Genomic DNA, 13,995 nt, shown 5'->3' on the forward strand with positions numbered 1-13,995 from the left:
GGTCAGGAACATGAGACTATTATGTTAGATGTGAATGCTCACCAAAAGGCTCTCTCAGTAATTGGGTGGGCAATATGACCTACTGAGTAGTGGTCAGTAAGCCTCTTTATTCATCTACTCCTGTGCTTGCTCAATGCGCACCTGTACAAAGTGGTCACAGTAGCAAGATCAGAGGCTATGTATGTATGGCCTCAGCAACATGGTTTCCCCTCACAAGGGCTGATGTGACCACCCTCCTACCAATTGCTGAATGCCCTTTGGCAATACTATACTGAGTTCCTGATGTGTACCAATCTCAAGGGGACCAGTCAGGTACCTGGGAGTATGGTAATTAATTTGGACCAATTATGTCATGAAGCAGTTACTTGGACTTTATAATTTCACTGGAGTAAATGAGTATCTTCGGTATGGATTTACCTTTTCTGCCTTCAGTACTTCTTTCAGCACCACTATCTGTGATCTTACAGAGGACACCTCATCCACAGTTGTGAAATTTCATACAGTGTTGCCTCTGATCAAGGGGTTCACTTTAAACCCCAAAGTTTGTTGATTGGCTTATACCCATGGAATTCACTGGTTTTATATGCACTGAACAACCCAGAAAAAAGTTGTCCTTATACAATGAAATAATAACTCTTGAAGACAGCTATGGCACCAGTCAAGAGGCAACACTTAATGTGTTAGAGGTGTTGTCCTACAATATATAGTATATATTCTAGTCACCAATATATATAATGCCATCTAGTCAATAACCAGGATTCCTAAGTCTAAGAACTAAATGATGAAAGTTAGAGTTGTTCCTAAAGACATATTCACAAAATGTTTTGTTAATGATCCCTGTAACTGTGTGCTCTACCAGGATAGAATTTTTGGTACCCAAGCAAGTCATGTTTCTATCAGGTTACTAAACAATGATTTCATTGATTTGGAAGTTGAGATATCCACGTGGCAGTTTTGGAATCACCATGCCAATGGACAAAAAGGTAAAAATGGGGGTTTTGTACTGGCTAAGATGATTGATTTCAATTTTCATGAGGAAGTAGGGTTGCTGCTACATAATGGGGGTAGAAAGGAATGTGTCTGAAGGCTTGAAGATCTTCTAGGGTGCCTTTATCACATCCCAAAGTGGTTAAAATTATTAGGCTACAGCAATCCCATACATGCAAGGCTACCAATACCTCAGACTATAAACATGAATAAATGTTTGAATCATTTTTCTAGGTAAAGAGCCCATCTGACTGAGATGGGGACATGATAGAAAGCATGATGTGGAAAGTAAAGGAAGAGTTTATACCAACTTTGACCTGGTAACCAGTTTTAGAAGTGAAGACTATAGTAGTTACTCATATTTTTATAGTATATATATATTTACATATTTTAATGTGTCCCATTTAATTCTCTCTTTTACCTACTATTTTATGTATGGTGAGTTGGTGACAGTTGAGTTTTTAGTTTATCTACCTTATTACAATATATCGATGCAGCATTCATTTAAACTAGAGGGAGAATGGATGTCATCTGAAGATCTTAAACTTGAACCTAGATGCTAGGTTTGATAAGACTTTATATTTATCTCCATCTTGCTTGTATGAAGAATAGTTACATGTTGTCCTTTTCCCAAAGTATGGGATGGCAAAAGTATGCACAGATATTGAACAAACATACTGTAGTGATTACCTCTCTTGTTGGTATCCATTTTTCTTCCCTGGTGGCACTCAATTTCCTTTTAAGCAATACAGTTCCCCCATTTTTGTGATAGATGAAACTGTGGTAGACAGAATTCAAGGATGGCCTACAAGATCCCCATCCCTCTTACCCATATACCTTTTAACCATTATTCAATGAAATGCTAATCTCAATGCTGCTGTGAAGGGATTTCCCACATGTAATTAAGGTCCCAAATCAGTTGAACTTAAAATACAGAACGCCACTTCCTGACGGCGCATGGGAGAAGAATGAGGCAAAAACAAGTCAGCTGCAAAAGAAAGGGAGCAGGGGACAACAGTAGAAAAGACTATTGCCCTGAACAACTCCTCAGTCCCCTTTTTATTCGATATAGACAGTAATCAACAAAGGAGCCGAAGAAGGCTACACATTAATCATATGCCTTGTAGATAAACAAGAAGGAAGGCAAAATATATCTGGTCAAGCAGTATAAAGTTTATAGTTGAGCAAGCACATTTAAAGGGCTCATCTAATTAGCCACAGGTGCTCTTGGGGGAAGGGGAGGTAATGGAAAAATGAAGCAGGCCGCTTTCTGCCCTGAACAGGCTGGGTGTAACCAACTGCTCAGCTTCAAGGACATATATCGTCCTCTCCCCCAGAGGCCTGTTGCCAGTATTTTTTTTCTTAAGGCTATATCTAAACATGCTTGGTAACTAGTATAATTTCTCATGGGTTATATTTTAAGGAATACATTGTTCTGAGGGACAGTTACAACAGAAATCATTTTAGGTGGGCCTGACCTAATCAGGTGAGAACTTAGAGGGGACTGTGCTCTTCCTGGCAAGAAATATTTGAAGAGAGGGATCAGATGCATGAAAATTCTCTATGCCTGGATTTGAAGGTGGAGGATATGTGGCAAAGAATATGGTTTGCCCGTATGAACTAAGTGAGACCTTTAGCAGATAACCAGCAAAGAAACGACATCAGACTTACAGGTGCAAAGACAGGAGTTCTGCCAACAATCTGAATAGCTTGGAAGTGGATTCTTCTGCAGAGGCTCCAGAAAGGAATGTAACCTTGCCAATCCCTTGATTTCAGGCTTGCCTGAACAGAGAAACCAGTCAAACCATGCCCAGACTTCTGACCTACAATTACTATGAGATAATAAATGGATTTTGTTTCAGCCACTCAAGTTGTGGTCATTTGTTGGGCATTAATAGAAAATTAATATGTAGCCTTTGTAAGATGACATGTCCAGATGCTTGCCTCCCCCTACTGAAACAGAGTAAGCCAGATTCGCCCTTTCCCTGTTCTGGTATTGCCAGGGGGGCAGGCATGCAATCTACTCTTAATCACGTGCTCTTTTGTTGGACTTTGAAACTTATGTGATTGACACAGGAGTGAGAAAGAATGGTTTATGTGATTTTATCCCCAGAACAGAATCCCGACCAGATAATTTCTATTTTTGTGCTTCCTATCCTGTTCTCAGGTTACTTTCTTCGGTCACTCTTCAGTTCTGTGAGTCTCTGACATCTTTCTAGTAACATTGATTTGTTTATATTGGCAAGAAAAACTTCCTGTTGCTAATGACCAATGATGTGTTGGGGCTAGCTTGCACCAGTGTGGACTTTGTCCCGCCTTTTTACATTCAGTGAAATTGGTAACTTGAAATTGACCATGGCGGAATTATTCACTCCATGAAAAGTGGCAATGACTACCAATCAAGGATTTTTTTGTTTTGTTTTGAGAACCAGTTGTTTAGCATTTTACCAGCACACTATTGCTTACAATCAAAATGATAAATGATGGAACATGTGAGTGTGTGGAAAAGGCTGGGATACTGTGAGCTCTAGGAAGCCAGAGGCAGTAGGGTGTTGCAGAAAGAATTTGGATTTTGCCATCAGAGAGCCCTGGCTTCTAATTCTGGATCCCCCAATGTGTGATTTGGGGCAAGTATTTTCTCTTCTCTGTGCCTTTGTTTATTCATCTATGAAAGTATATGAGGAAAATAAAGTACTTGGGGGGAAAACAGCACTTAGTGTTTATGAAATTTCTATGCATCATTCTCCTACATTTCTCAGCCACATTGCAGTTTTGTTGGGGTCTTACGACTATTTCTAGCCAATGAAGAGTAATGATACATACACTTCCAGGGCAACACCTAAGAGCTCATATATCTTCAAACTATTGTGTGCCCAGCAGAATTCAAGGCGGAGTGCGGGGGTTGGTTTCTGGGTGGGTAGCCAGATGTACTGGTGGAGTTGAAACTGGTGGTAGTAGAATGAGAACAGGGAAAAAACTGGAATGGCCTCTAAATCTGGGTCTGGCTTCTACATTCTATGTATCTGCCAGTGTACCCAGCTACAAAAGGGCTCATTTGCAGGAGTTGATTTTAGGATTTCTTTTAGAGTGGAGGGGGTAAGTGAAAGACAAACAGACTAGACTGGGAGACCTAGTCTAAAGGTGACCAGATGGACAAGTGTAGACTGGGGCCAGGTTGAATAAAAGCTTCAAAGATCAGACTGAGCAATTTCAACTTTCTTCTAGGGCATGAGCCATGCACATGATGTCATTTTTTTTCATCCACTAGTTTTAGTATCCATTGATGATTCTTACCTCATTCAGTTATTACCATGCTTATTGTCCAGGGATGATTTTTTATTTCCATCACTCTACTTTCTAAAGGTTGGATTTTCATGTTGGTTATTTTTTGCTATAAAGAATTTCTTTATCTTCCCATGTAAGAATGCATATAAGCATGTATGTGTATCAGTGTTGACTCACTGATATTGTTCTATTCAATGTGTTATAATCCTTTACTAAGATTATTTAGATATGATAATAGTTACAGATTTGATCAGTAAGAAACCCTTCAAGTTGATTCCTGAGTCCATTTATAATATCCCCATCATTTAAAAAAATTTTATTTATTTATTTGACAGACAGAGATCACAAGTAGGCAGAGAGGAGGAAGCAGGCTCCCCGTTGAGCAGAGAGCCCGATGCGGGGCTCGATCCCAGGACTCTGGGATCATGACCTGAGCCAAAGGCAGAGGCCTTAACCCACTGAACCACCCAGCCCCCCACCATAATTTTTTTAAAGCATTTCTCACGTTGAGCACAGCAAGATATTACAGATTCATCTTGAATGTTTTCTGCCCCAGTCATCATACATTTCACCATGGAGCCCTCGCTTTTATTGGTGGGTAGTAGTGCTTATAAACCAAAATCTGGGTGTTAAGTGTGCTCACTGCTCTTGAGGTATCATTGCTATTAGGCCCTTGCAGAGGACACATCTCTGAGACATATATATATGTGTGTGTGTGTGTGTGTGTGTGTGGCCATATTTTAATCTATTTTACATCCATATTACAAACCATGAGTTCATACACTCAAATTACAGTCCAATACAGGATTCTTTTCAAGTTTCTCCTTTCAATAATTGTAAACCCCTTCTCTGACAGTAAGAAACATAGTTCCCCTTATCTGACTATGTATATAATTTATTTATTTACTCAATGCTAGTCTACACAGAAATTAGTTTCAGAATTTTTAACCCATGATTCTTGGGGAAAAATCAACAGCAAAAACAACAATAAACTATTAGTTCAAATTTCTGTGTATTTTTATCTTAATTCTAGTATAGTTAACATACAGTGTTATATTAGCTTCAGATATATAATATAGGGATTCAATAATTCCTTATATCACCCATTGTTCATCATAAGTACACTTCTTAATGTTAATCACATATTTCACCCATCCCCCCATGCATCTCCCTCTGGTAACCATCAATTTGTTCTCTATAGTTAAGAGGCTGTTTCTTTCTTTTCTTAATATTATGTTAGTTAGCCACTGTGTAGTACATTAGTTTTTGATGTAGTGTTCAATGATTCATTAGTTAAATATAATACCCAGTGTCCATCACAGCCCTTTCCCTCCTTAATACCTAAAACCCTGTTACCCCCACCTCCTACCCCCTCCCTTCTGTAACCCTTAGTTTGTTTCCTGGGGTCCAGAATCTCTCATGGTTTCTCTCCCTCTCTGATTCCTTCCCATTCCGCTTTCCCTCCCTTCCCCTATGGTCCTTTGCACTATTCTTTATATTCCATATATGAGTGAAACCATATGATAATTGTCTTTCTCTGCTTGACTTATTTCACTTAACATAATACCCTCCAGTTCCATCCATGTTGATGCAATGGTGGGAATTCATCCTTTCTGATGGCTGAGTAATATTCCATTGTATATATGAACCACATCTTTTCAATCTATTCATCTGTTGAAGGACATCTTGGCTCCTTCCACAGTTTGGCTATTGTGGACATTGCTGCTCTGAACATTGGGGTACATGTGCCCCTTCTTTTCACTACATCTGTATATTTGTGGTAAATACCTAGTAGTGCAATTGCTGAATTGTAGAGTAGCTTTATTCTTAACATCTTGAGGAACAGCCATACTGTTTTCCAGAGTGACTGTACCAGCTTCCATTCCCACCAACAGTGTAAGAGAGTTTTCCTTTCTCCACATCCTCACTGACTTTTGTTGTTTCCTCTTTTGTTAATTTCTGCCATTCTAACTAGTGTAAGGTGGTATCTCATTGTGGTTTTGATTTGTAGTTTCCTGATGGCTAGTGATGTTGAGCATTTTTTCATGTGTCTGTTAGCCATTTGTATGTCTTCTTTGGAGAAGTGTCTGTTCATGCCTTCTGCCCATTTATTTGTAGGTATCTTATGGCTTTCGGTGCAATTGTAAATGGGATTGACATCTTAATTTCTCTCTCTTCTGTCTCATTTTTAGTGTATAGAAATGCAACTGACTTCTGTGCATTGATTTTTATATGCTGCCCTGTTGCTGAATTCCTGTATGAATTTTAACAATTTTGGGGTGGTATCTTTTGGGTTTTCCACATAAAGTATTGTGTCATCCACAGAGTGAGAGTTTGACTTCTTTGTTGCCAATTTGAATGCCTTTTAATTCTTTTTGTTGTCTGATTGCTGAGGCTAGGACTTCTAGTACTATGTAGAACAACAGTGGTGATAGTGAACATCCTGCTGTGCTCCTGACCTTAGGGGAAAAGCTCTCAGGTTTTACCCATTGATGGTGGTATTTGCTGTGGGTTTTTCATAAGTGGCTTTTATGATACTGAGGTATGTTCCCTCTATCCCTACATTGTGAAGAGTTTTAATCAAGAAAAGATGTTGTATTTTTTCCAAATAGTTTTTGTGAATCTAATTAGAGGATCATATGGTTCTTGTCCTTTCTTTTATTAATGTAGTATATCACATTGATTGACTTGGGAATGTTGAACCACCCTTGCAGCCCAGGAATAAATCCTACTTGGTCATGGTGAATAATTCTTTTAATGTACTGTTGGATCCTATTGGCTAGTATCTTTGTGAGAATTTTCACATCCATGTTCATCAGGGATATTGGTATGTAATTCTCCTTTTTGGTGGAGTCTTTGTCTGGCTATGAGACCAAGGTAATGCTGGCCTCATAGAACAAGTGATTGAGTTCAACTTTCAGAGCATTTTGGTCTGAAAATATCCATGCACCTTTACTGACCCACAATGCTATGAAAGTAGAAGTCATCCAAAAGTAAAAATCCTGGAAGATCACAAATACATGGAGGTTAAACAACATGCTACTAAACAATGAGTGTGCCAACCAAGGAAATCATGGAAGAAATAAAAAATACATGGAAACAAATGAAAATGAAAACTCAATGGCCCAAAACTTTTGGGATGTAGCAAACCAGTCCTAAGAGAGAAGTATATAGCAATACAGGCCTACCTTAAAAAGTAAGAAAAACCTTGGGGTGCCTGGATGGCTCAGTGGGTTAAGCCTCTGCCTTTGGCTCAGGTCATGATCTCAGGGTCCTGGGATTGAGCTTTGCATTGGGCTCTCTGCTCAGCAGGGAGCCTGCTTCCCCCTCTCTGTCTCTGCCTGCTGCTCTGCCTACTTGTGATCTCTGTCTGTCAAATTAATAAATAAAATCTTTTTTTAAAAAAGGTAAGAAAAACCTAAATAAACAACCTAACCTTACATCAAAAGGAGCTAGAAAAAGAACAGAAAATGAAGCATAAATCCAGCAGAACAAAGGAAATAACAAAGATCAGAGCAGAAATAAATGACAAAGAAACTAAAAAAAAATGGATCAATGAAATCATGAGCTGGTTCTTTGAAAATATTAATAAAATTAATTTTATCTTAAAAATTAATTTCACAACCCTGAGTTCATAACCTGAGCCAAAATGAAGGGTCAGATGTTTAACCAACTGAGTCACCTAGGCACCCCACTAACTAGAATTTATTTATTTATTTTTAAGATTTTATTTATTTATTCGACAGAGAAAAAGATACCAAGAGAGGGAACACAAGAAGGGGGAGTAGAAAAAGGAGAGAGAGAAGCAGGCCTCCCACCAATCAGGAGCCTGATGAAGGATTTGATCCCAGGGTCCTGGGATCATGAACTGAGCCAAAGGTAGATATGTAATGACTGAGCCACCCAGGCACCCCTGGAATTTAAATAAACACTTAAAAAGAACTCTCACCAAATGATAGAACTTCTACAACTTGGTAGAAGATAACTGCAAAGAATCTGCAGCTAACATCATACTTAAAGATGAAACACTTAATGCTTTTCCACTAAGGTCTGGTACAAGGCAAAGATGTCCATTATCACTCAACATACCTTAAATCCTAAATCAGTGCACTAAGGCAATAAAAGAAATGAAAAGCATGCAGATTGTAAAGGAGAAATCAAAACTGTCCCTGTTCTGTGTAGAAAATGTCAATTAATTCTTCAAAAAATATAAAATAATTAAACTCCTTTAATGAATACATGAGGGCATCAAGGTTATAAGTTACAAAGTCTGCACACAAAAAACAATCTTATTTTCATATCCTAGCAATGTAGAATTGGAAAATATTAAAAAGCACTGTAGGTTTTAACTTAAACAAAAAAGAAGTATAGTGTGATTGTCCATTTTATGTGTCAGATTGCAAGGTTATAGTACTGTTATTCAATCAAATACTAATCTATGTTTCACTGTGAATATTTTTTTATTTCTTTTCAGCGTTACAGTATTCATTGTTTTTGCACCACACCCAGTGCTCCATGCAATACGTGCCCTCCCTAATACCCACCACCTGGCTCCCCCAACCTCCCACACCCCGACCCTTCAAAACCCTCAGGTTGTTGTTCAGTGCCCATAGTCTCTCACGGTTCACCCATCCTTCCAATTTCCCTCAATTCCCTTCTCCTCTCCATCTCCCTATGTCCTCCATGTTATTAGTTATGCTCCACAAATAAGTGAAACCATATGATACTTGACTCTCTCTGCTTGACTTATTTCACTCAGCATAATCTCTTCCAGTCCTGTCCATGTTGATACAAAAGTTGGGTATTCATCCTTTCTGATAGAGGCATAATACTCCATCGTGTATATGGACCACATCTTCCTTATCCATTCATCCCTGAAGGGCATCTTGGTTCTTTCCACAGTTTGGCAGCCATGGCCATTGCTGCTAGAAACCACTGGGGTACAGATGGCCCTTCTTTTCACTACATCTGTATCTTTGGGGTAAATACCCAGTAGTGCAGCTGCAGGGCCATAGGGAAGCTCTATTTATAATTTCTTGAGGAATCTCCACACTGTTCTCCAAAGTGGCTGCACTAACTTGCATTCCCACCAACAGTGTAAGAGGGTTCCCCTTTCTCCACATCCTCTTCAACACACGTTGTTTCCTCTCTTGTTAATTTTGGCCATTCTAACTGGTGTCAGGTGGTATCTCAATGTGGTTTTAATTTGAATCTCCCTGATGGCTAGTGATGATGAACATTTTTTCATGTGTCTGATAGCCATTTGTATGTCTTCGTTGGAGAAGTGTCTGTTCATATCTTCTGCCCATTTTTTGATATGATTATTTGTTTTGTGTGTGTTGAGTTTGAGAAGTTCTTTATAGATCCTGGATATCAACCTTTTGTCCGTACTGTCACTGACAAATATCTTCTCCCATTCCGTGGGTTGCCTCTTTGTTTTGTTAACTGTTTCCTTTGCTGTGCAGAAGCTTTTGATCTTGATGAAGTCCCAAAAGTTCGTTTTTGCTTTTGTTTCCTTTGCCTTTGGAGACATATCTTGAAGGGAGTTGCTGTGGCTGATATCGAAGAGGTTACTGCCTATGTTCTCCTCTAGGATTCTGATGGATTCCTGTCTCACGTTGAGGTCTTTTATCCATTTTGAGTTTATCTTTGTGTATGGTGGAAGAGAATGGTTGAGTTTCATTCTTCTACATATAGCTGTCCAATTTTCCCAGCACCATTTATTGAAGAGACTGTTGTCCACTCTGTATTTTTCCTGCTTTGTCAATTATTAATTGACCATAGAGTTGAAGGTCCATATCTGGGCTCTCTACTCTGTTCCACTGGTCTGTGTGTCTGTTTTTATGCCAGTACCATGACATCTTGGTGATCACAGCTTTGTAATAAAGCTTGAAATCAGGGAACGTGATGCTGCCAGTTTTATTTTTGTTTTTCAATATTTCCTTAGCAATTCGGGGTCTCTTCTGAATCCATACAAATTTTAGGATTATTTGCTCCAGCTCTTTGAAAAATACCAGTGGAATTTTGATCGGAATGGCATTAAAAGTATAGATTGCTCGGGGCACCTGGGTGGCTCAGTGGGTTAAGCCTCTGTCTTCGGCTCAGGTCTTGATTCCAGGGTCCTGGGATCGAGCCCTGCATCGGGCTCTCTGTTCAGCAGGGAGCCTGCTTTCCCCTCTCTCTCTCCGCCTGCCTCTCTGCCTACTTGTGATCTCTGTCAAATAAATAAATAAAAATCTTTTAAAAAAAAGTATAGATTGCTCTAGGCAGTATAGACATTTTAACAATGTTTATTCTTCTGATCCAAGAGCATGGAATGGTCTTCCATCTTTTTGTGTCTTCTTCAATTACTTTCAGGAGTGTTCTATAGTTCCTCAGTACAGATCCTTTACCTCTTTGGTTAGGTTTATTCCCAGGTATCTTATGGTTCTTGGTGCTATCGTAAATGGAATCGATTCTCTAGTTTCCTTTTCTGTATTTTCATTGTTAGTGTATAAGAAAGCCACTGATTTCTGTACATTGACTTTGTATCCTGCCACGTTACTGAATTGCTGTATGAGTTCTAGTAGTTTGGGGGTGGAGTCTTTGGGGTTTTCCATATAAAGTATCATGTCATCTGCGAAGAGAGAGAGTTTGACTTCTTCATTGCCAATTTGGATACCTTTTATTTCTCTTTGTTGTCTGATTGCCGTTGCTAGGACTTCTAATACTATGTTGAACAAGAGTGGTGAGAGTGGGCATCCTTGTCGTGTTCTTGATCTCAACGGGAAGGCTGTGAGCTTTTTCCCATTGAGGATGATATTTGCTGTGGGTCTTTCATAGATAGATTTTATGAAGTTCAGGAATGTTCCCTCTATCCCTATACTTTGAAACGTTTTAATAAAGAACGGATGCTGGATTTTGTCAAATGCTTTTTTCTGCATCAATTGAGAGGACCATGTGGTTCTTCTCTCTTCTCTTATTGATTTCTTCTATCACATTGATTGATTTGCAAATGTTGACCCATCCTTGGAACCCAGGGATGAATCCCACTTGGTCATGGTCGATAATCTTTTTAATGTGCTGTTGGATCCTGTTTGCTAGGATCTTGTTGAGAATCTTAGCATCCATATTCATCAGTGATATTGGTCTGAAATTCTCCTTTTTGGTGGGGTCTTTGCCTGGTTTGGGAATCAGGGTAATGCTGGCTTTGTGAAAAGAGTCTGGAAGTTTTCCTTCTGCTTCAATTTTTTGAAACAGCTTCAGAAGAATAGGTGTTATTTCTTCTTTGAAAGTTTGATAGAATTCCCCAGGGAACCCGTCATGTCCTGGGCTCTTGTTTTTGGGGAAGTTTTTGATCACTGCTTCAATCTCGTTTCTAGATATCGGTCTATTCAGGTTGTCAATTTCTTCCTGGTTCAATTTTGGGAGTTTATAGGTTTCCAGGAATGCATCCATTTCATCTAGGTTGCTTAACTTATTGGCATATAACTGTTGATAATAACTACTGATGATTGTTTCTATTTTCTTGTCACTGTGAATATTTTGTAGTTATGATTGAAGTCCATAATTAGTTAACTTCACTTAAGAGAGATTATTTTAGATAATCTGGGTGGGTCTGAAATAATCTGGTAGGTTTCAGATACCTGTAGTCAACTGTGGTCTGGAAGGTGATGATCCTTTGGAGGAATCGTCAGAAGGTCAATCGTAGCCTAACACTAGGATGCCTGTGTCAGTCACCTCACTTCATCTCATCATATAGGCATTTTACCATTTCACATCATCACAAGAAAAAGAGTGAGTACAGTACAATAAGATAGTTTGAGAGAGACCATATTCATATAACTTTTATTACAATATATCATTATAATATTCCATTTTATTGTTAATTACATTGTTAATTTCTTACTGTGTCTAATTCCTAAATTAAGCTTTATCCTAGGTATGTATAGGGAAAATGTAATATATATAGTGTTCAGTACTATCCATAGCTTCTTGAGATAAGGGAGAAACTACTGTATATGCACTGTTCCGGTACCAATTTCCTGATTTTGATATTGTACTATAGGTGTGTAAAATGTCACCATTGGGAGAAACTTGGTGTGGGGTACCCAGTAACTGTCTACCATTTTTTGGTAACTTCCTATGAATCTATAACTATTTCAAACTTTAATGTTTTAGAAAAGTTAATGAAAAAATCAAATGCTAGAGAAAACTGGAGCAACTAGAAATCTCATACATTGTTGATGGGAATACAAAATAACAAAAAAAAATTAGAAAATGGCCTGGAAGTTTTTTGTAAAGTTAAACATACATTTGCTACATAACTCAGCAACCATTTCTCTGGATATGTATTCTTGACAAATTAATTTATGATTAAATGGAAATCTGTACATGAATGTTTCTACCTATTCCATTCAAAATCTTAAAAATCTGCAAACCATTCAAATGCCCTTCAACAAGTAAATGGATTTTTAAAAATCGTGGGTGTAGTAAAAAAACAGAACATACTTCAGTAATTGGGGTGCCTGGGTGGCTCAGTGAGTTAAGTGGCTGACTGCTGGTTTCCGCTCTGGTTATGACCCTAACCCTCCCCCTTTGCTCCTCCCCTTCTTCTTAAACAAACAAACAAATAAGTCTTGAAGAAAAGAACATACTTCAGCAAAAAAAGAAGTGAGCTATTGATGTATGTAATAACTTGGGTGAATCTCAAAAGCATACTTAACCAAAGAAGCCAATCTGAAGAAGTTACATAATGTATTGTTCTAGCTAGATGATGTTTGTCAAAAGATAAAAAGTATAGTGATTCAGAACACATAGTGATCATTGCTAGAATAAGGGCTGGGTTGAGGGTGTGACTACAAAGCAGTGGTTTGTAACTAAGGAAGATTTCGTCTCCTCCCAAGGGAATACTTGGCAATGATTTCAGACAACTTTGGTTGTCACAACTTAAGGGAGACTGCTAACTGACACCTTTTGGGCAAAGTCAAGGATGCTTCTAAACATCCTACAGTGCATACAACAGCCTCCTACAACAAATAATTTTCCAACCTAATATGTCAATAGTGCCAAGGATGAGAAATCCTGCTCTAAATAGATAGCAAAAGGGAGTTTAGGAATGATGGAACTGACTGTGACAGTGGTTATGTAAATGACTTCATGTATTAAAATTTGTAGGACCAAGGGAAAATCAGTTTTAATGTATGATGACTTTAAAAATAAAATAAATTAAAATTTTTATGTCACCTGTGTTGTAGAACCAAATAAGGCATATGGAAGCTCTTCAATACTGGTCGAAACATATAATAGCAATAATCAGAGGGGCAAGCCAGAGAGTGTCAAATGCTCAGAAAGTATGTAGAATGCTCTGCATCTCGAGTCCAATGTTTGCATGCACAATAAGTTGAGAAACATTGAGCACTATCATACAAATTCATATCCAGTGTCTCCAAACCCATACTGTTTCTGAAAATAATTTGTTTCACAAACTTAGAGGACTCTTTCAGGAGCCATTATCTCCCAAATCAAAGAAATGCTAAAACAAAGTTCTCCTCTTTCTTGTTTCACCTTCATTTATCTAATTATACCCAAAGTTAATTTAGTTTTTGATTCTGAAGAGAATGTAAGGTATAAACCTATTGTCTAATTCATTAATGTTAAGTTGTTTCTCTTTCTAGCTATCTACATATTAATCTATCCTTTTAATTCATGAGTGAATAGAAATATGTTGCAATGAATTTTTAA

This window comes from Meles meles, chromosome X (genome assembly GCF_922984935.1).
Source record: "Meles meles chromosome X, mMelMel3.1 paternal haplotype, whole genome shotgun sequence".
Taxonomy (NCBI): domain Eukaryota; kingdom Metazoa; phylum Chordata; class Mammalia; order Carnivora; family Mustelidae; genus Meles; species Meles meles.